Below are 24,834 nucleotides of genomic sequence, written 5' to 3' on the forward strand. Positions count from 1 at the left end.
CCTCCCACCAAGCTACACCCACAGAACCAGTAGTAAAAAAAAATTGGATTTCACCACTGGGTAGACCATATGGTTGGCCAATTCAGGATTTGGTGAGAAAGTTCAGTTCGCATTGGGCGGGAAAGGGTGGAGAGGGCGGGAAATTTCATAGCTCAAATATTTCTTTGTCATATTTGCTTTTTCATAGCTCTTTATTGGTTTTGTCTTCTTTTATTTGCTACAAATCAAGATGCATCTGTCATGCTTATAATAGAAACATATTTGATTCCTTTTCCTTCAGGAAGCCATCACTGCTCACTCTAAGAATGCAATGCTGTCATTCTTAATGTAGCTGCATCCTTTACTGAATCAGGAAACCAACATATGTTTTACAGAAATGAATGCAAATCATATTCTTCAATAAAGCACTGGTACAGGATTAAGGCCAAAAGAACCCCTTGAGGCAATGAATTGTGTCATAGTCAAGAAAAATGTCCTTTCATTAACCATATCATGTTGCTTGGTTATATTACATATACTGTACAAAAGAAACTCTCTGTGAAAATAATTGGTTCAAATTATGAAATTATTCAAGGATTTTAATGGAACAATGTAAGGGATGGAATTGCAAGATAATCATTGGGAAAGAAGTGGAGTTGATAAATTGCTGAATATTTAGACACAATCTATTTGACTTATTCTCAAATAAGCTTCCAGGAAATTTCTGCTTTTGATCATTCTTCCCTCTTAGATTTTCAGAAGCCATGCCACACCACAAGTAAGGAATCCCTACAGGGCTTTCGTTTTGTTTTGAACTTACAGTATTTTGCACCCAACTTTATGAAGCAAAGCTAAAAGGATCACTTTTTAAAAATGCAGCAGCAGTCAGTGACTGGTCAGTAAAGAAGGCTGATTTTTCTAAATACTGATTTGCTTTTTGGTTAAATCATTCATTTTTCTGCACTCATCATCATCATCATTCACTGCACTCATAATTATTTTGAAGGATTAATATTCCTATTTGTTGTAATGCAAGTTTTCTCAGAACTTAAGAACAGCACCAAAATTATGCTTCTTAGTGATAATATCAATCAGCGTAGCGCTGGAAGGAACCTTGGTTAAGGTCATCTCATTTTCAATAAGTTTATTAAATTATTTATTAGAACTGTGGCTCACCTTTTATTTGGGAACTCAAGTGACACCTATAGGGCTCCCTTCTCCTATTTTGTCCTACAATAATAACCCTGTGAGACAAGCTAGACTGGGAAAGAGTGATTGGCCCAAGGTCACAGTTCACCTTTCATGGTTTAGGTAATACTTGTAGGCATGTAAGAAATTTCATGGCAAACGTGTCATTGAAAAAATTATCTCCACTTGGGTTTTCTCCTGCCTATTTATTTTCATCATGATAACATCTTATTTAAGGATCCTAGACCACAAAGATATATAATGTTATTACTTTTTACTCTTCTATTGCTTACAAAGTAATGAAATTCTAGGCACCCAGCATATAAAATATGATGGAATTGTTCTTATTTTATCAAAATGTAAATGTTTCCCTGTCCAGTCATGTCCAACTCTATGGCACAATGCTCATCTCTGTTTCTTGGCTAAGGGAGCCAGTGTTGTCTGAAGAGATTTTCTGTGGTGATGTGGCCAGCATGGCTATATGCCAAAGGTACACAGAACTCTGTTACCTTCCCACCAGAGTGGTACCTATTAATCTACTTGCATTTGCATGTTTTCAAATTGCTAAGAGGGAGGCCAGGACCTGGGGCAAGGAATCAGAGTTCACCCCATTGCATGGCACTTGGGTATTCAAAATAGGCTGTCAGCTTTCAGCTGACAAAATCAGTATCTTTAACTTTTGAGCCATCACACCCACTCTTATTTTATAGACTTATAAGAATTATTTATTTATTTAATATTTTGCCCCATCTAGCAATTCTACATTTTATTTTATATCAATGTATTTGTGATTAATATTTAATACAATAGTTGTCTTTACTGAACCTAATAATTCTGTGGAAACTTCTGAACTGTTAATTTTGTTATGTTAGTCCTTATGTTAGTTAAAAACCAAACCCCCCCAAAAAGGGAACAATGAATATATAATAAACAAATACATGTTTCAATTACTGTATATTACTTCCCCTTCCCCAATCTTGCCTCAGATGGATAAGCTACTCAACTCAGTTCAGTTCAGCCACAGAGAAGATGGAGGATAAAATGGGGTTGACCTGTCATATGAACTGTTTAGCCTTTAAAATCATGTTTACATAATTAAGTGTTCCCATTTTTTGTGCATAAACATTTGCTAAGTCAGAAGTATAATTAACTCTAAAGCACAAGGGTGACTGGGATCTTCTACAATTAACCTCTTGGTGATCACTTCTTTCCATCTGTAGTTGCAAGGTACAAATCCTTACAGGGAGCCAATCTTGTATAACTCTTACATTCCTGAAACAATTTTTCATCAGACAGTTGTTGTTCTTATTTAGTAAAATTGCTAGGGAGACTGGTCTTTTTAACAGAGTTTAGCACTATATTATAGCCATCTGCAGAAATTATTGGGGCAGGGAGGGATTTTTACATTTACTACCAGTGGTGAAATCCAAATTTTTTTACTACCAGTTCTGTGGGCATGGTGTGGTTTGGTGGGCGTGGCTTGGTGGGCATGGCAGGGGAAGGATACTGCAAAATCTCCATTCCCACCCCACTCCAGGGGAAGGATACTGCAAAATCTCCATTCCCACCCCACTCCAGGGGAAGGATACTGCAAAATCTCCATTCCCACCCCACTCCAGGGGAAGGATACTGCAAAATCCCCATTCCCACCCCACTCCTGGGGGAAGAATATTGCAAAATCTCCATTCTGACCCACTCTGGGGCCAGCTAGAGGTGGTATTTGCCAGTTCTCCGAAACTGTCAGAACCTGCTGGATTTCACCCCTGTTTACTACCCTCCCATGATTTGTCCCAAAAAAATTTCATGTTTTGTAAAAGGACTATGGGAGTTGCCTTTTAATGACTTTGTGTACTGTAGACAGAACTTTTGGTTGGCAAAGCAAAACTTCTAGTCTGAGCTAAAGCTCTTGTCCTCATCCTGAGAACAAGGATTGTTTTTCTGTATGAGAAGCAGTGGAGATTGGCCTACTGCATTTTGCAGTGATGATGACGAGATACGGATATACTTGGTCATGGTTGGAAGGTTGGTTGGTTAGTCAACCACTTTTTTTCTTCTGCAAATTTATATTTTCATTATTTGAATTTTATACATCATGTAATGATCTTGGAACTGTATGTTTGCTCCCAGAATAACAGGGTTTCTATCTAGATGCAAATTTAATAAGAAAGCCCTGATAATATTAGATAAGGATTTTGTCTTTTCTCATTGTTTTCATGATTGAACAAGCTAAGCTTCCATTCCTTTCCTTTCCAATATTTGCTATTTCAAATAGTGTTATTATATATGTCTATTATTATTTTTTTTTTACAAAAACATATTTAGAAGTTGAGGCAAAGGCGAAAATTATAAAGTTCAGTTAAGAGTTATGCAGTGCTTTTGAAAACACTTTGTAAGTTTAATAAAACTTTAGAAAAAGATAGCAATAGCTATAGCAATAGCATTTAGACTAATATACCACTTCATGGTGCTTTACAACCCTCTCTAAGCTGTTTACAGAGTCAGCATATTGTCCCCAACAGCCTGGTTCCTCATTTTACCTATCTTAGAAGGATGAAAGTCAACCTTGAGCCAGTCAGAATTGAACTCCTAGCATTGGACAGTCAGCCTGCAAATCTGCATTCTAATCACAGTGCCACCACAGCTCTATATACAAAATGAATTTTAAATTATTTATTTATAAATCCAATTATCCTGACATTAATAGTACCATGACTTACTTAGTAAATTCTAAATCAATTAAATAAGGAAAATAAAAATCACTTAATCAACTAAGAACTAAAAATGAAACAAATAGCATCGTAAAACAATTAAAAATGCTAAAGTGTCAGGTATGGATGGCTTGAAATCCAAATATAATGAAGTTTTCAAAAATTAATTTTAAGTCTGCCAATCAAATATAAAATGATATATTCACAGATACAAAGATTCTAGACCCATTGAAGGAAATATAACTTCTGGTTATCCTAAAACAAAGGAATAATCTCAATACATATCTTTATACAGGACTCTTGCACTAAATTAAGCTCATTTCTAATTAATTACCTCTCTTTGATCAATCCCTTTCAAGAAGAAATAGATTCGGTCAAGATATTAATATACTTCACTAGAGACATCATAATTCTATTAATTTTGCTGTCTTTAGATAATTTTTAAAGATGTTTTCAAAGTATTTGATGGAATGGAAGGTAACATTCTTGATACTGATGAAACAAAATTTAGATGTAAGGTCATGTCTGATTTGTAGGTACATGTAAGATATGTTATTCCAGGAAAATTCCAAGAACTTTAGAATGTTTTGCTTCTTCTCTGGACTATAGTTCAGTCATAGTCCAGTGATTTTTTTTTTCCAAAAGTGTATCTGCCAAACTGCATGCAGTGTTTTAGACATGATGCTTCAAATGAAACAGGCCTGTTTGGGGGCCAATCCATGTCCAAAACTCTTGAACCACTTCAAGTTCAGAGGATGAACTTAAAAAAAAAAAACACTGGGTCACATCTAGAATAGACAAATCAATATTGTTAAGAGAAGAAACAGAATGTTCTGTTCCTAGAACAATCCTATCCTTAGTCACCCATTATATACACTGTAAGAAATAGTAACTAGTGCCAGTGGACAAGTGCCAATTGATTGGTTATATTTACCAGAATATGGATATCTACTCTCAGATACATTTTGCCTGATCTAGAAATTTTAGTGTATTAGAAAAAATAATAATACTTAGGGACTAAAGCAAATTATAATGCAATTCATTTACTTGTAGACATTATGCTTAATTTCTTTGAAAATCTAAATAAAGGTATAACTTAATTGCAACTTGAATTAAATAAATTCTTGCCAGCAGAAGGTATAGAATTTAACTTCAATAAATCTTGTGCTATGATAATTAACATCCACAAAGTAACAGAGAAACAACTTCAAGAAGTTACAACCATAAAAATCTCTCCTTGTTGTAGATACTGTAGTGCCAATTTAACTTTTATTTTTGTATATGGCAAGTACTATTTTAATACAGAAGTATGAAAAATCTACTATTACAGAAGGTACACAGTATGACAGTCTATGTATAATTTGGTGTACCCTGTTTCTGCCAAAATAAGAAATCCCCTGATAATAAGCCCAATTGGGCTTTTGAGCGCATGGCAATAAGACCAAGCGCTTATTTCAGGGTTCAAAAAAATATAAGACAGGGTCTTATTTTCGGGAAAACACGGTAGTGGTTAAGGCACCAGACTAGAAACTGGGAGATTGTGAGTTGTAGTCTCATCTGAGGCATGAAGGCTATCTCTGGGCCAGGCATATTGTTTTAGCCCTAGGAAAAAGAAGAAGACAAGGGCAAATCATTTCCAAAAAGCCTTATCAAAAATATTGCAGGTACAGATGGTTGCCATGAGTTAAGGCTGATCTAGAAGACATCAAAAAGAAAAGAAAACATCCGCATAACAAAAAAGCATGGTGTTCGGTTGGGACTACTAAATTTGAAACATTATTTTGAAGCTTTTCAACTAAGGATTTTCTGCACAATCCTAACAAGGGGCTTTCTTCCTGACTTCAATTGGAATACTAATCTCCTGATAGCGGTCCTTTTGCCACACCTTAAAAGCGTGGTTCACAAAGTTGTTGCCTATAGACAAAAGTGCTATCTCAAGTTTTTTGAAACCTTTCCTCTAGATGTTGCTTGGGTGAGAGATGTGAAGTCTTCCCCTTCTCTACTGCCTCCCTCCCTCCCTCTTTCTCTTTCCTATATATCACTCTTCATCAGATGAGAGCGGGACCACTGCGGATGCTGGGATTAACACCAGAGCTCTCCAACAAGTGCAGAAATAAGTGTAGAATATTTGGTGGGAGGTAATGGAGATTACTTCCAGGAATATTATCTTGGTAGGATATATTGAGAGCTAAGAAAAAACTTAACTTGCCAAGTCATGCTCTGTTCTTCCCAGTAGCTCAAGGAGGAATAGTCATGAGGCATAGAATGACAGGGGTAGATGGGAGGGGGCAGTTCTCCAGCAGATCAATTGGAGTCCTGCATGTCACTAATCTCTTTCAGGATCCTTTTCCATGACAGTAGGCATTATCACATTGGGGAAAGGTGATGGAAAATACTAACTTCTTGTGGAATCATCACGATCCAAGGATCCATGATCCAACTTCAGCCTACCTCCAGAGACAAGTTGTCCCAAGAGGGAGGCTACAATGTGAGGTCATGTCTTAGGGGATTGGTAAATTAGTCATCTCAGAGACAGATCAAAGGGAGATGTCTTATAAGTTGCATCGTTAGGAAATGAAATAATGTTCAACAGCTATAAGTTGAGCTTTGGATTTTGCATTAATTAGAACTGTGTATCATCATCTTCTTACTTATTAAATGAGAATTTACTTATCCTTTACCTCAAATTCAAACTTAAAACTTTAGAGTGGAAAAAGTGGGAAGAATATTTGATTCTTGTTCTTACTTTTCTTTTCCCATCCCCATCCTGCCTTCCACAGGATCGTGAAGAATGGAAAAATCCTGTCAGATTTTTCTCATCCAAGAAGCTAAAGAAGCTTCTTGGATGAGAAGCAAAACTTCTTCAAAAGAAAAAACAAGAAAGTCAAATTGCCTTCTAAAAAAGCACCTTTGGGACAACCATGACCTGGACAACTGAGAATCTCTACAGACATTTGGTGGCAATGCTCAATTAATTCATTCTTTCTGTTAAAAGTGCTTGAAATTGGGAAATCTTCCATAATTAATCCTACCTTTGGCTTATTGATGGATTTTCCTAATGAAAGTAAATGGCCACAACATAAGAGATAACAAATGTTCTAAGTCTATTGTAAAACCTCAGACAGTAAAATCCAAATGATATTTTAAAATATTTGAAATTGCTTTGTCTGAGAAAGTGACACAACAAAAGAGGTCTGAAAAACCACAATGAAGGATAAATTTACTCTGCACTGATTACCATTTATTAACTAAGGTACATGACAGTTCAAATTTGTGCTGAGCCTGAAACACCGTTTCAAGTTTGTTCCAATTATTCAGGAAACAATTCAAGCTAGAAGTAGTTCTGAGTTCAAAATGCTTGTTTTTAAACCAAAATAGGAGAGTTGTAGATACAGAAGTCTTCCAAAATGACTGGGACAGCCTGCTTCAGAACAAATTTGCAGGAATAATGGACAGAAAAATTCATTCTCACTTGCCCTGAAAAGTAGAAGCTGCCATTTCATTAATGCAAATGAATTTGCATTATGCCACTGAGACATTTCTTTGCAAAACAGATTTACAGTGACCCGCCTCATAAACAGCCTCAGTTGGCAATGTCTGTCATTTACATGAAGGGCAGCAGAAAAGGGAAAGCTAAGCAGAGAATATGCTAGAACCTGCCATGTAATTATTGTATTTGAGCTGCAAAAACATACACAACCACTAGATGGTAGCGGTGTTACTTCCCCCCCCCCCCCCCACCTAGACTTGCAGTGCCAAAATGGTAGCCCTACCATCATGGCTATCAATTCATTCTTATCAATGCTCTTTCTCAAACATCATAGGAGAGAAGGCACTGCTCCTCATCACTTCATTCTCTGTCACAAGTGATTGATTGTGGGGCACTGCAGCACTGAGTATGGCATCCAATAAACTCTGCTGCTTTATCAAAAAAAACAGGGGTGAAATCTAAAATTTGTTACTACCGGTTCTGTAGGCGTGGCTTGGTGGGGGGGATAATGTGATTGGGTGGACGTGCCCAACTTTTTTTTTTTACTTTTAAAAGCATTTTTTCTACAACCTTAAGAGGTTGCAGAAAAAAATGCTTTTAGAAGCCTCTGACGATCAGGCAAGTCAGCTGGGATCGCCAGAGGCTTTTAAAGGCATTTTTTTCCTACAACCTCTTCGTCTGAAGGGGTTGCAGAAAAAAATGCTTTTAGAAGCCTCTGACGATCCCAGCTGAGCCGTGCAATCATCAGAGGCTTTTTTTTTTTACTTTTAAAAGCATTTTTTCAGCCGAAGAGGTTGTAGAAAAAATGCTTTTAAAAGTAAAAAAAAAACCAGCCTCTTCTCAGCTGGGCATGAGGGGGGACACAGGGATTTTTGCTACCGGTTCTCCGAACCACCTCCCGCCATCGCTACCAGATCGGGCGATGCGGTCCGAACCGAGAGCATTTCACCCCTGAAAAAAAGGCTACACCATGATACCGATTATGCCAATCACTAAGCCATGTTTTGCTTAAGTGAAGTTGATTGAATATTGTAAGTTATAATTGTCTGGGTTCATGCAACATTCTAAGTCACAAATAGGCAGACCACATTATAGCTTAACATGCCATGTGAAGTCAATTGATAAAGTTAAGTAACTCCTGTACACTAATTTTAAAAACTAAGTGGAACAAATACGTAATGCTACAAGATCCTTATGAGGCAAGGAGATGTGCATAAATTAGATTATAAAAACAGAGAAGTAGCATGTTTCTCACTCACTGGAAAATACAGGCTTTATATGGCTTTGAACCATTGGAAGAAGAATTGGAGAATGTTAAACTGCAAGGAAGCACTTAATGCTAACTCTTGTAATTACATCATTCTCTGTGATGCATCAAGCACATCATGTCCCCCTACACTGCTTAGAAAACCAGAGATCACTTCCTGTATATTAAGTAGTCTGATTACAAGAACCCAAAATTTTGGACACACAAGCATTTGTAAGGCTCGCTGGATCCAGATATGAAGTCTAATAAGCGTTGGTGTATTTTCACAGAACATTCTGTCTCACTTGTTCTTGCTATCACTGTAGTGAGGTCACTGGATGAAGTCTGCACATAAGAAATGGGAAGAAGAAAAAGCAGGGGCCAACATCCAGGAGCATTTGAGCCTCTAATAATCTTTCTGAACAGATTATTCGAGGCTAAAGATTAGATTGCTTTTTTTTCCCAGCACACACATGAATTTGATTAAGAAATCATAGCAAACACAGCTGCACTTTCCCCCTTGCCGTTCACTTTAAGAGGAAGCAAATAAGGGTTATTTCTAAACCAGTATTATAAATCAGTGGTAGGATTCAAATTTTTTTACTACTGGTTCTGTGGGGTGTGGCTTGGTGGGCGAGGTGTGGTGTGGCTTGGTGGGCGTGGCTTGGTAGGCATGGCAGGGGAAGGATACTGTAAAATCTCCATTCCCACCCCACTCCAGGGGAGGGTTACTGCAAAATTTCCATTTCCTCCCGATCAGCTGGGACTCGGGAGGCAGAGAATAGATGGGGCTGGGGCCAGTCAGAGCTGGTATTTACCGTTCTCCGAACTACTCAAAATTTCCGCTACCAGTTTTCCAGAACAGGTCAGAACCTGCTGAAACCCACCTCTGATTATAATACATATTGTGGAAATACATGCTGCTGTTTGACAGTGATTGCAGACAAGTCTACATAATAAAATCAGACAGACTGCACTGTGACCCGCACATTTGTTCTCCATTCTCTTATTTCCTGCATCATAGCTCCCTGAGCAAAAATATATGAGTAGATACAGTTTGTGAGTTTTGTAAACAAGAAATGCAGGGCACCATTTGATTTGGAAGAACTATATGTACACGAATCACTTTGTTTATTTTGACCATTGGACAAAGCAGTTTTATCCTTTTATCAGAAATAAGAGGCTTTGCATTGAGTAGGATTTATTTCCTAGTAGGTGTGCAATTGTATCCTAGAGCTTTCAGATAGCCCTTTAAAAATGACTTTGAGGGCACCTGTCTATGAAATAAAAAGTAAGAATTGTGTTAAGTCTGCAAAAAGAAAAACGAAACATCTGTTAAGTTAGGACAAAAGCTTTGTTCACAGCAAAGAAAGTGTCACATAAATTGTGTAAACTTTTAAGTTCTTGACAACTGCTCATTAGACAAGGTGTTACTGTGGACAAGAAACAAGTAATCCAAACATCAGGTCAGTTGCAAGATTTGTAACCCAAGGTTATTAGTAGTGATGATTGCCAATAAGAGGTTATACATTACATTCAGGAACAAAAACAAATTATTTATTTAATTTATATCCGGCTTTTATTACTTTCACAAATAACTCAAGGTGACAAATATACCTAATATTCCTTCCCCTTTCTCTTTTCCCCACAACAACATCTCTGAGAGGTAGGTTGAGTTGAGAGAGAGAGTGAGTGGCTGGCCTAAGGTCATCCAACCAACTTTCATGGCTAAGGTGGGACTTGAACTCACAGTCTCCTGCTTTCTAGCCTAGTGCCTTAACCAGACTAGTTCTTCAAATCATTGTGCAATGTACCACATAATGTAGACTTCCAGACAGGGATGAAATCCAGCAGGTTCTGACAGGTTCTGGAGAACCGGTAGCAGAAATTTTGAGTAGTTCAGAGAACCGGCAAATACCACCTCTGGCTGGCCCCAGAGTGGGGTGGGAATGAAGATTTTGCAATATCCTTCCCCCAGGAGTAGGGAGGGAATAAAGATTTTGCAGTATCCTTCCCCTGTCACCCCCACCAAGCCACGCCCACCAAGCCATGCCCACAGAACCGGTAGTAAAAAAAATTGGATTTCACCACTGCTTCCAGAAAATTAAAAAATTATGCACAAAGCTGTGCAAAGCCTTTGAAAACAGGGATGGGGTGATAGGTTTGCAAAAGATTTTTTGGCATGAGCATTAAAGCAGCTTCAGTTGTCCGAGTGGAAAAGTCTGGGTTCGTACACACCCCTTCAAAGCAATTGTGTGAGCCTTCCAAATAACGCAGCCATTTAATGATTTCATGGAGGGATGCTTTGCTTGCGTTGATACACTTTGTGTGTTGGTACACTTTTAGTTGAGTATATTTAAGAATTTGAAGGATTTGGTTGAAAGAGTGCAGAAGTGCATTGCAAAGGTGTGTGGGGGTAGGGGTGGTTTACTTGTTTGTTCAAACTAGTGATAAAACAGCTGAAGTAGTCTTGTTTCCAGCTAAGCTTTGCAAATACAATTTACAGCTTCTAATTGCTCTCCACACAAAAAGGAAAAATTCTGTCCCCCCTGCTGATAAGACAGTGTTTCAAATGAACAAGTGAAAATATATTTTTCTGAACTCCAACTTTCAATTCTAGCCAGTTCTAGGCATGTATACACCTACTAATTATTATACAGATGCAACATATCTTATATGTTACAAATGCAGCATCTAATATTAAGTTGTTTTAAAGCAACCTCCTCACTGGAATCCATGACAAGAGTTTTTAGTGCTTTTTTTATATCTTAGAAAATCTACTGGTAATTACAATACAAGTATAACTTTGATAGGAATTTATTCCAAAGAACTGGAGCCAGGGGTGGGGGGAGCTTTTAACAATGACATGATGAATATCCAGATAGATAGTCAATAAACTGATGCCTGCCTCCTTAGAATAAAAATAGTTTTCTTTTGCAGAGTCACTCTTGACCTCTCAATACAATATCAGGAACTGATGTTCCAAAATCAGAGGTCATGAGAAAAAAATTGGTATCACAATTTCCACTATTTTATATTAGCTCCTCATTCCCGCAGTTGTCATCTTTAAAATAATTTGCTTTTCTTCCAGCCACAGACTTTTAATTAAAATGAATTTATCGAAGTATCAAGTACACAATTAACGACCCCAATTAATTAAATCCAAAGTGTGCACATAGATTATAACTAGAGGGTATGAATAGATTCTTGCTATTTAAATCTGGCTAAGTGAGTTTTGAATGCGATTTTCATATTTCACACCCTTAAAATTGAACTGAATCACAACATAACTCTTCAGTCTCTGCTAGGATTCCTGGAATTGCAGTTCTGATAAATCCAGAGAGCGTCAGGCTGGGAAAAGCTATTTCAAATGATCTCATTTTAGGAGAGACATGGTGTGTTACAAATAGTAATGGGTTCCAATGAAGAAGAGATGTAGGCTGGTTTGTTCTCTCATAGAAAAGAATGAACCTCAGAACAAGAACATGCTTCTCCTCTGACTGGTTTGTTACAGCTTCAAGGATCACACAACTTCCTTTGGGAGGAATATTACAGCATTCAATCTTTCTACTCCTACAACAAATACAAGTAGAAAGCAGGAAGATGGAATATTATAATAAATGCTTCCTTGAAGTAAATTCAAACATCAGCAAAGTCTAGATTACTGTTCTTAGGAGAGAAAAAAAAGTGAAATTAGCAACTTCCACATTTTCAAATGTGTTCCACTAGTACAATAATTATTCATTCTCTCAGATTTAACATTATTTCAATATGGGTCCTGTCCAGTGGTGAAATCCAATTTTTTTTACTACCGGTTCTGTGGGCGTGGTTTGGTGGGCATGGTGTGGCTTGGTGGGTGTGGCAGGGGAAGGATACTGCAAAATCTCCATTCCCACCCTACTCCAGGGGAAGGATATTGCAAAATCTCCATTCCCACCCCACTCTGGGGCAGCCAGAGGTGGTATTTGTCGGTTCTCTGAACTGCTCAAATTTCTACTACCAGTTCTCTAGAATCTGTCAGAACCTGCTGGATTTCACCCCTGGTCTTGTCTTTCCTGATAAAAGTTGCACATTCCCTTTTGGAGTGCACCTTCATCCATTGGAGCATGTGAGATAGATTTAGAATAAATAGTGAATATCATTAGTTATTTTGAAAGGGCCAATGTGAAAGCTATCTACTTTTATTAAAAATTGATTGCGATTATAGAGACTCTTAATTATAATGAAAAATGATGAAAGAATTTTTTCCCCTTTAATTTAAGTACCATCCCATTCATCTTTAATTTTCTGAACATGAAACGTCCATATAATTAACATCTATCATTGACTAAATGTTGATTTCTTTTCAATATTCTGAAAATAGACACCCTCACAACACTGTTCCCTGTTTCCACCCATGTTCTTAATTGATTTCATTAATATAGCCAAAAGAAAACAAACTAAACAAATTTAGCTCAGATTCTGTAATATAAATTCAGATTCTGTGTTAGGTGTCCTATTATTTTAAACCCCAATTATCTTATAAACAAGGAATATTTACAAGTATTGTTATTTATGTATTAGGTCTATAAGCCACCTTTCTTTCACGAGCTCAGAGTGGTCCATATAACACTAATGGGGCTTTGCTTGCAATTCCATCAGGTAGGTCAATCTGAGTGTGTGTGACTGGCTCAAAGTCACCTGGAAAGCTTCTATGGCTGAGACCTGGTCTCAGACTTGTTGAGAGTTATATAGCATTCAGAGTTTATGATTAATAATGATAATAATGGAATATTGAATTCATCTGATGAAAGAAAAATAAAGAAAAATAAAGATTTCTATGTCCACCCATTCAATATAGTTGGTCCTGGGGAGCAAACTCAAATTTAGAATTTGATCTTTGCTGTAGTTAAGAATCTGTCCTATAGTGACATTGGCAAATATGCATATCTTACTGATTTTTGAGTATCGGAACATATTGATTCCGCTTTCACCTTTCAGCCCCAATCCATGAGCCTTTGGCAGGCAGTTGCTTTCGCGACAAACTATTTTTGTGTGTGTTAAATTTATATTTATTCACCTGCCTGGAATCCTCACTGTATTTCAGACATCAATACATGGGTCCAGATATATTTTACTAGAAGAGTACTCAAATCTTCTTCAAAAATAAAATTCCCTATCCCACCAGGCTTGAAATTTTAGGTCTGGATAGCCTCGAACTGCGCCATCTACGTTCTGACCTATGCTTAGTTCATAAGATTATTTACCAAAAAGTCCTACCTGTAAATGAGTACTTTAATTTCAACCATAATAACACAAGGGTTATAAATAGATTCAAACTCAATGTAATTCACCTTAATCTTGATTGTAGGAAATATGACCTCTGCAATAGAGTAGTAAATGTCTGGAACACTCTACCTGATCCTGTTGTTAGTCTCGCTAATCTCCATATCTTTTACCTTAAACTGTCTACCATGGAACTTTCATGTTTCTTAAGAGGTCCCTAAGGGGGCGTGCATAAGCACACCAACGTACCTACCATCCCTGTCCTACTGTCCCCATTTATATGTAATCATTCTATGTGTTTATCGCTATGTTTTGCCTATTTATATCCTTTTATTTGTGCCAATGTTTTTCATGTGTCCATGTCTATGTCTAAACCGTTACTTGTTTCCTTGTACTTGTTGACAAAATAAATAAATAAATAAATAAATATTTACTGACAATAAAATAAAGGGAGACTAGTATAGATCTATTTCAAGCTATTTAGCTCTCGTCAGCTAGCCATACCCTTCTGAGATTCGAACCTGAGCTACTTACATATTAGGTAGATGTATTAACCTTTAAGCCACGGGCTCTCCTTGCTTTGTTGACTATACTAGGGGAGAGATTAAGCAACCTGATCTACCCAAATATGGGACAGAGACTACTTCCGCTTTTGCCTTTCAGCCCCAATCCAGGACAAACTATTTTTTGTGTTAAATTTCTATTTTGTTGTTTTTGTTAGTTGCGAAGTCGTGTCCAACCCATCACGACCGCATGGACAACGTTCCGCCAGGCCTTCCTGTCCTCTACCATCCCCTGGAAACCATTTAAGTTCACGCCGACTGCTTCAGTGACCTCATTCTCTGTCGTCCCCTTCTTTTGCCCTCAATCTTTCCCAGCATTAGGCTCTTCTCCAGTGAGTCCTTCCTTCTCATTAGATGGCCAAAGTATTTGAAAATTTATATTTACTGACAAAAAAATAAAGGGAAATTAGTATAGATCTATTTCAAGCTATTTAGTTCTCGTCAGCTAGCCTGCTTCATAGTTTTGCTATTATTTCTGATATAGTTATGGATTTGGAGTCATGGGAACTGGTTATAAACCAGTTATAAAATACATTGAAATAACATGCAATTATAATAATTATATAAACCAACAGTTCTCAAATTACAAATTCCTATAGGCTGTCAAAATCAAAATGACCACTAGATGGTAACAAAGATACACAGAAAACTCCTGGCGCCCATCTAGTGGCAATTGGTATGTTTCAGTCTCATTTTAATAGTCATAGCTCTTCGCTTCCTTTCTCTCTATTCACTGTACATATACAGAGCTTATACTGTATATTTGAAGACTCAACAAGAAGACAATCTCAATCGGAAAAAGAACATAACAGTTTACCATATTCTATCTTGAATTTCTACCTTCAGGCCAACAAGAAAGACCCAGATGAAAAACAGACTGTGAAATTCTGTGTATCATTATTCTAAACCTAATTATCAGCAAATGCAAGCTGCACATCAGAGTGTAGATTAAAGTGCCAGGGAGCTCATTATTACCACATCCATCAGTGATGGCAGAAAACAAACAATGAAGCTTAATTTTTTTTAAAAAAGAAAACTCCACAATATTCAATCCAAGTTCCAAGGAACAAAAGAAATATTGCTGGAGCTAACTACACTGAATTCAAAAGAATTGACTTGAAATAGGACTGTGCTGAAAAAAAGAGATTTTAGCAGTTTAGAGATGGATGCAGTGCTTTGACAGAAAGTTTTCCAGACTAGAATCCAGTCTATGCAATGCAGAAGTGTTTTTTTAAGTTGGTAACTATATAAAAGCATGGCCATGGCCACAGTGATGGTGATGGTCTGGACGCAACACAGTGTTGTGGTCCACCAGCATCCTGCGGAGCTGGCAGCAGACAGTGAGGAGTCTGGGGAGGAACATGGGCCAGTCCTGGATTCTGGGGAAGGCCCGGATGAGGGCTCTGCATCGGAGGCAAAGATGGGGCCAGAGCCATCTGGGAGTTATGCACAGACTCCAGAGCCTCCAGAGTCAGACAGCAGAGAGGCAGAGGAACAGGAGGAGCCTGTTCCTAGTGCACACATGGGCAGAGCTGCCAGAAGGCACAAACAGTTAAAACAAAAGGGACGACTCAGGAGTAAGGCCTGGAGATGATTGGCCCTTCCCATAAGGCTTAAAAGAGGAGCAAAGGCACGTGGCTCTTAGCTGGAAAGCAATGTTGTTAATTCTGTTCCCAGTTGGCATCTCTATTTGACTCTGGACTCTGTGTAGCTTTGCCAAGTAGGTCTTTGGCAGTGTGTCAAAGGAGATAAAGGTTGGTGATTATCCCAAAGGACTTCTCCCAAAGGACTTTTTGCAACTAATTGGGACTCAGCTGTGAATGAAAGTAATTCACAGCTGTTGCAATAAAAGAGCTTTTTGGGACTATTCATGTGTTTTAATGACTCAGTAAGCCTAGGTGTTCTGCCCCAGCTCCGGATTCCTGAGGATATTGACATACACCAACGGTCCTTATCAAATTTATTAAGTAGCAAGAATAAACCAAAGTCTGGCAAAGGTTGGTAACCAGCCCAGAAAACAAGATACAATAAGACTTTTCCAAAAATGCTCTGATGATAATTACAAGTTGTTTCCAGCAAGAAACTTACTAACGGCATGTGACTTAAATAGGCTAAGGGAGTGGCCAATTATCCTCAAGCCTTACTCTCGAGGAGACCTCCTCCTCCTGAGTAGCCACTCCTGCCTTTTGGCAGCCCTGAGTGCTCGAGCATTGAGAAGAGGCTCCTCCACTTCGCTCACTCCACTTGAAGGAGCCTCTGGAGGTTCTGAAGGCCCTGGCACCACATCCTCTTCAGCCTCCTCGCTGTCCAACGCGAGCGCCGGCTGCACAGGCTGCTGGTGCAACACCACACCAGCCTCCTCATTGTCAGGATCAGCCATGATCCGCGCAGGCCGCTGGCGGGCCACAACACTAGGTCACAACATGCAGTCAGAAGGAAACTAAATGCACAAAAATATATAATGGGACAACTATAAACAAGTTTAAATATATGTAAGATTTTTACAATTCACCATGCCATGCTGATATAGTAACGTAATTGTGTTGTTGGTAAGTGTTGTTGTGTTGTTGGGTCCTGTGATGTGGTCAGGATTCATTGTCATGGTTCAGGCCACATATAACTGATTTCTTGATCAACTATAATCTAGAGCACAGGTGTCAAACTCACGGCGTCACGTTGCCATGACATGATGTATCGCAATGTTTTTCCCCTTCATGGAGCTGGGGTAGGCATGGCTTGCACATGACACATCCGGCCTGCGGGCTGCTAGTTTGACACCCCTGATCTAGAGTTTTTATGCTGGCGTTCCTTTGTTATGGAATGGCTCCTATCAAGTAATTAACAGGATACCCTAAGACAGTCAAGTTTTCTCTCAATGGTTTTTAGTACAGTAGTCCTTGACTTACAACGGTTTGTTTAGTGACCATATAAAGTTACAACAGCACTGAAAAACCGTTATGACCGTTTTTCACAGTTACGACCTTTCCAGCATCCCCATGATCATGTGATCAAAATTCAGATGCTTGGCAATTGGTTCATATTTATGAACCAATGCTTGTCCCAAGATCACATGATCCCCTTTTGCGACCTTCCAATAAGCCAAATCAATGGGGAAGCTAGATTCACTTAACAATCGGCTTACTAACTTATCAATTGCAATAATTCACTTAACAACTGAGGCAAGAAAGTTCATAAAATGGGGCAAAATTCACTTAACAAATGCCTAACTTAACAACAGAAATTTTGGGCTAAATTGTGGTCATAAGTCAAGGACTGTATTTGCCTTCAAGATACTCGATTCGTCTACCTGTCCTACGTAGAATAGGGAAGAGCCTTGGGACAAATTAATAAACTCTTGGTCTTGGTATGGCTGACTGTGGATGTTGTAGTATTAGTAAATGAGTCAAAATGTCATCTCAAGAGGTTCAGGCCCAAAAGAGTAAAACAAAACTTTTAAACTTGAACTGTCAATCAAAGCAAACCTGTCATCCTAAAATAGTGGTTGGAGGCCATCAGAGCCTGAAAAAAATCCGACTCTGAGCAATTACTCCAGAGCAAGGTGCTTTCCTGCTTTGAGCTTTAAACAAGAGGAAGGGGTGTTTCCATCTTGTATTTGTTGCGCCTTCTCTCACACAGATGGATCAGAGCACCTGTTTTGTAACTGGTTCCTAGCCAGCAGTGCATTAGTCTCCAGGAGATCAGTTATCCAGGAAATATATTGCACTTTAGAAACTAGCAGAAGCCAATTAAGAAATAGAACATTGATTTTGTCAGATGTAAATGCCTTATTCTCTAATGTGTAAATAGTATATGAACGGGGTATCAGGGGTTAACTTATTCTTCACTTCTTAATGTATTCATAATTCACCACTCCCATATCTAGCTCCACCCATTGTATATATAAGGAGCTGAATGCACCCACTTCTTCGCTTCTATCTGTGAATATTCAGTGAATATAGAATGCCTAATGTAAATAAAAGAAGATATATTTAAACCTTTAACTCTTGCTAAATTTATTGAGTCTGATCCTGAAAATATTGCAACAAGCTGGTAGCAGAGGATGGTTAATTGACTCAATAAATACTTAAAAATGTCTAAGAAAGATAGGCCCAACACCAGGGCATACAGCAAAGAAATGGAAACAGAACAAGAAATAATCAACGAATCCACAAACGCGATTTCGAGAGAATCCGAAGAATACACCACTGAAGACGAAGAAATAATAGATGAAAATGATGATCAGGAGGAAATCGAAATAGAGAATAACGAACTCAGGTCAGAGATATTAAAACTATTGAAGAGCCAGAAGAATGATGAAAGCCTCATCGCGAACCTCCAAGATATGCTGAAGAACAGCGGAGCAGCGAGAGAGAAGTACATCACTAATGAAAAATCAAAAGACCCAAAAATAGTGAGTGATATGACTGCAGAAAAAATTGTTGTGAAGAAGAAAAACGGTGATCCCGCGCGAAATTTTGAATGGCAGCCATCTTGGTTTCAACAGATCTCCAGGGTGAACGAAGCAGAGCCAATCAGAAAACTCAATTCAAAATTTCTGGCGTGAAAAACATTATCAGACAACGAAAACGAAAAAGAAGATTCAAACACCTCAGAAGAATCAGAATCAGAAAGTGAAGGTGATTCAACAAACAATCAAATAAAATCAGCAATGAAAACGCTTTTTGCTGCATTTGGGCCAAAACTAAGAATTACTAAAAAGCTAACGAAGAAGCGAACGAGCAAGCCAATGCCTCAAGACCTGCCCGCTCCCATCCTGACTACGAGAGCGCCGACGCCCGAACCCAGAGAGCCCTGCCGATACCACCCCACGCCACAGACCGAAGCAAGCACCAACGCACTCAAAAGAAGAGGAAGAGCAGCCGCCATCGTCAGGACTCCCAAGATCGAGCCAGAGACCGATTCGTCTGAGGAGGAGCAGAACGAGCGAGCCGCAACGAGGAGAACCTCTCACGACGACTCCAGGGAAGAAATGGACAACGCGCATGCGCAAGACTACGCAGACGGTCCGGGAAGACATGAATTGACGAGAAGACCATGCAGGCTCGTTGCGAGCATCCCCACGCCGTTTTGTAACTTTCTGCATTTACGAGACCACGGACTACCTCAGGTTGTAAGTAATGGACCTAATAATGTCGGAAATTTACCCAGTGACTTCCCAAAGCTAAGGATAGATGGCATTAATTTACAAGAATGGTATCAGCAGCTCCAGGTTGTCTTTATGAAGGAAAACTTACTGTTTTTTATCACTAGTCCCCCAAAAAGACCTTGGACTCTAAAAATAGACTGTTTACACCATAGAGCATTTTTCTTATTAATATCTAGTGTATCTCCTGCAATGTATCACAGCATTAAGCAAAATCTGACTGTTTCAGAAATTATTCAATGCATGTTCAATTTGTTTCACAGTGACAGTGTAGCTACCACCACAAGGATGTCTAAAGATTTCTTTTCATCTAGGATAAAACCAGGGGTTTCCATAAGTGAGCACTTAATATCTTTAAACAAAATAAGAGCTGAACTGCATTTAAGGGGGGAGGTGATTTCAGACCAAACAATGAAAAGTGTTATTATCAACTCACTTGATCCATCATGGGACAATTATATGTCACATTTAGACACAATCAATCTAGGATACTTATCCATAGAAAGTCTATCCAATAAATTAATAGCAGAAGACAATTCAAGAAGGGATCGTTCTAACAATCACATAGAAGACAAACCATATAGGAAAGTAGCTTTCCAAGAAAAATATAATGAAACATTTAAATGCCATAACTGTGGATCCAGGAAACACAATAGAAGAGATTGCCCCAAAACTTCAAAAGAAAGACATAGGTCTGAATATAGAAACAAATACAATTATAGACAGTCTTCCATGGATAGACATAGATATAGAAGCCCACCAAATTACAAAGAGAATAGAGGGGGCAGAGATAATTCAAAGGATAGAAAATCTGGTTCACTGAATGGATTAAATAAACAAGACAACACTAACATACAGCAGAATGAGAACAATAATTGGCTTATTGATTCTGGAGCAACTAATCACACCACTAATAACAAAAATATATTGTCTTCATTTGTAGAAGATAAATTTGTAATTAAGGTAGCTAACCAAGAAAAGGTTCAAGTATTAGGTAGAGGGAATGTAACCTTGCCTGGTCTAGGAAAAATAGAGGGGGTATTGCTAATACCTGAAATACCTCATAACATACTAAGTGCCATAAAACTAAGTAGAGATTCTGATATTAACATTGTTTTTTCTAAAGGAAAAGCGACTTTGGAGAAAAATAAAATAGATATAGGCACTGTGATGATTAAAGGAGGCCTACCTTATCTGATAACAAAGGAAAAATGGTTGCATAACATTGATTCAAATATGGAAGATTGTATTGAAGTAGATGATGGAAACATTAGCAACAGTGACAATGATGAATGTAAAATATCTCATGATCACAAAGATGCACACAATGAAAAAAAACCAAAAATAGGTAAGCCAATTCATGATGAGTGTGCTCACATCTTACATAGGAAGTTAGGACATGCCAGTTTTCCTGTAGTACAAAAAATGACTGAACACGCAGAAGGTGTTAAAATAAAAAATTGTGAAAACTATTTGGAATGCTCAGTATGTAAATCTACAAAACTAAAAACTAGCCCCAGGCCAAGAAAATCTACTAGCTCAACCAACAAAATTTTTGATTTAGTACACATGGACTTAGTTGGTCCACTAACTCCTTCAATCACTTATAGAAAACGTTACTTCTTGACCATAGTAGACGATTATAGCCGCTATGGATTTGTTTATACATTAAAACACAAAGATGAAACCTTTCAAAAATTTAAAGAATTTTATAAACGCATAGAAACACAACACAATATCAAAATAAAACAAATCATGACAGATAGGGGATGTGAATTCATGTCTAAAGAATTCTCCCAATGGTTAAAGGACAAAGGAATGTTACATTACACATCTAGTCCATTTTCTGCGTTCCAGAACGGGATTGCAGAGAGAAAGAACTCAACATTACAAACCATGATTAGATGCACATTGGAAGATGCTGGCTTAAGCAAACAATTCTGGTCAGAAGCCCTACATTATTCCAATTACACACAGAATAGAACCTGGTCCAGCATTGTAAATAAGACACCATATGAAGTGATGTATAATAGGAAACCAAAATTGGCACACATGCACATATTTGGAGTCACTGCAGACGTACACATACCTAAGCAATTAAGAAGAAAGGGAGAAAACGTGTCCAGAAGACTCAGATTTATGGGATATGAGACAGGCACTAAAGGGTACAGATTCATTGATAATAATAACAAATTTATAGTCTCCAGAACAGCTGTGTTCCATGAACAGGCCAACTGGTCTAAAATACATCTTAATGAAATATTTCCAAGTAACAACAAAGATACAAAATCTCAAGAGAAAGGGACTATAGAAAAGCAAAATATCAACAAATATAAAAACAAAAACAAAACATGGATAAATAGCCAACACAAAATAAAGACAGACACACTAACAAAAAAGGAAGCAAGATATTTGCATGATAACAATAGTAAACCTGAAAAAACAATTAGAAACACCAGAAATCAGATGCCTAATAAATACAAGGATTATATAATGCATATGAATGGTGAGTCAACGACACCTAATACATATGAGGAAGTGTTAAAGCTCCCTCGTAAAGAAAAGGAAAAATGGGAATTAGCAATGAAAAAAGAGATGGAAAGCTTACAAGGATTAAATGTATTTACACCTGCAGTTGCACCAAAAGATAAAACAATTATTGGTACCAGGTGGATATATAAAATTAAGAACTTAGAGGACTTCCTGTTTGCTGCTGGCCGCCGCCAGACGTTCCTTTGGGATCGTCAGCTTCCACTGCCTGTCAGAGCCGCCTTCACAACGGAACGGCGGCTCGAAAAAACTCCGTTTCCATGAGGAAACGGAGATAGAGCCGGCAGGGGTGGGTAGAACTCTCTGCAGAGTCCCAAAAGTTTTTCTTTTTCTTTTGGGACGGAGCGGATGAGATGCCCCATATCCCCAGCCGTCGCTCTGGGCTTTGGGAGACCTCTGCTTATGCAGAGCCAGGCGTCAAGAGCAAGCCTGTGAATCTAACAGATTACTTAAAGAAAATGTGAGCTGGATCTGTAATACTGAACCGCAAGTATTTTACTTATCTTTTAAAAATAAAAAATAACTTAAGAGAAAAGAGGAAAGGAAAGGAGGGGAAAAAAGTTTTTTAAAATGGCGCTTGCAGCAGCTGGAGAAGAGGCAGAAAGGAAAAGTCTTTCCGTTTTCTATTATTACAATGTAGCGGAATAAATACCACTGGCTACATTTGTAGACAAAACCTCGCTCCTGTGTTTTTCTTTCTTTTTTTTTTCCTGGAGACTTGATATTGTTGTTGACTGGAAAGAAGTCTTTTTTCTTGTTTTTTTTTTTCTTGTTTTTTTTCTTTTTAACAAAGCCTGCCTGGGCGGAAACATGGCACTGAGACTTACAAAGTCAGATAAACAAGAAGGGGGGGGGATTCCCTCACCCACAATTTAAAGGAACAAGTTTTAACTCTTCAGTCTCAGAAACCTGATTTTAATATAATAGAATTTCTCTTAGAGGAGATTGAAAGAAGGGATGAGATTGTGAATCAGCATCTTGAAGAATTTAAGCAGGAAATTAAAGAACTGGTAAAATCTAAGTTTGATTTTTTGGAGCAAAAAATTTTAAAAGTGGTTAATGGTTTTTCAGAATTTATGATACAGTTGGATACAAATACTAATTTACTAGAGTCTAAAATGGATGAAATTCAAGATAAATTGGACAATAGAATTCAAAAAATTGAAAATGATTTGATAAACACTCAGGATAATAGCTCAGAAGAAAAACCTAAAATGGATGCTGACCAAAAGTCTGGTAATGTAGAAAATTTGCAACAGAGGATTGAAAAAGAGGTTTTAATGGTTCAACATAATTTTACAGAATATGCGATAAGACTGAGAGGTTTGCAGGAAAATAATAGAGATGATTTAAGGAAAATATCTTCTGAAATTCTAGCTGGGATTTTAAAGGTTCAACCTGACGAAGTGTTTTGTAGGATTGACAGAGTTTTTAGAATAAATTCCTGGATTGCTAAGCAAAGGCAACTGCCTAGAGATGTGGTGATTTATTTTACGGACAAGGAAATTAGGAATAATATTGTGTAAAATTCCTTTAATTCTAATTTGCAATTGTATGGAAGAAAAATATGGATCTACAAGGAACTCCCACCTAAGATATTAGCAGAAAGGAAGAAATTTGGTTTTCTGGTGTCTGAGTTAAAAAAGAGAAATATCTCATATAGGTGGAATGCCCCAGTTGGTATTATACTGAGACATCAAGGAGAAAGATATCAGTTAGATACTATTGAAAGAGCGGAAGAATTTTATCAAAATAGGTTGAACATGAATTTAACATCTTCAGGAATGATACAGGATAAGCAGAAGGAGCTGGAAATAAAGGGAAAATATCGAATTACAGAGACTGTACCAGATAAATTGCCTTTGGATTTACCGGACACCCCAGCTGGATTATCTACAAATTTGAGAGAAGTGCCATTTGATTTTAATGTGATGACTTATCAAGGCAAGCATGGAAACCAATTAGGGGATATACAAGGGATAAAAAAGAAACATGAGACACCAAAACAAAATCAACACGACCAATCTACAAAGCAGAATGAAAACCGACCAGTTGACACACAATCTGTAGAAAGGAAACCAGGATGGAAGTCAAACCCACAAAAAGAAAACAAAAAAAGAAATAGGTTGTATAAAAATAGAAATTTCTAACTCAAGCAACAGTGAAGCCAGTGACTTTAAAATATGAATAATTATGTGAAAACATAGAGGAGGCGACATATTGGTCAATATCATCCTGAGGATAGTGGCAGATCTCTGCATTGCCGTAATTTTGGGACGTGGAAAGAGCCTCAAACTGATGGATTTGAATTATCTACTTTGAAATTTCTTTTTGTGTTGATAAATATATTATAATTATCTTGAATCATAAGGCAAGAGAATCATGCTGGGGCATGCAGAAGATCCGGTTGTTACCCACTACGATGATGGAAATCAATAATCCTGATGAAACCCACAATTATTATTATATGGAATATAATTATAATGTCACTCGGGTGGTTGTTTTTACTTTTATACATATAAGAAGATATTTATTACTGATGGGGGCAGATATGATTGAAGATCTTGAATAAACTGTTGCATCAGTAAGCTATGTTACCCTATTATGGATGTTGGTTTTAACAATCCAGTGGAAAGACCTCAAAGAAGATATTATATGGATTATAAATTTAAAGTTATTGT

Source organism: Pituophis catenifer, unplaced genomic scaffold (genome assembly GCF_029215685.1).
Source record: "Pituophis catenifer annectens isolate HBS135680 unplaced genomic scaffold, rPitCat1.0.hap2 SCAF_1, whole genome shotgun sequence".
In the NCBI taxonomy this organism is placed as follows: Eukaryota; Metazoa; Chordata; class Lepidosauria; order Squamata; family Colubridae; genus Pituophis; species Pituophis catenifer.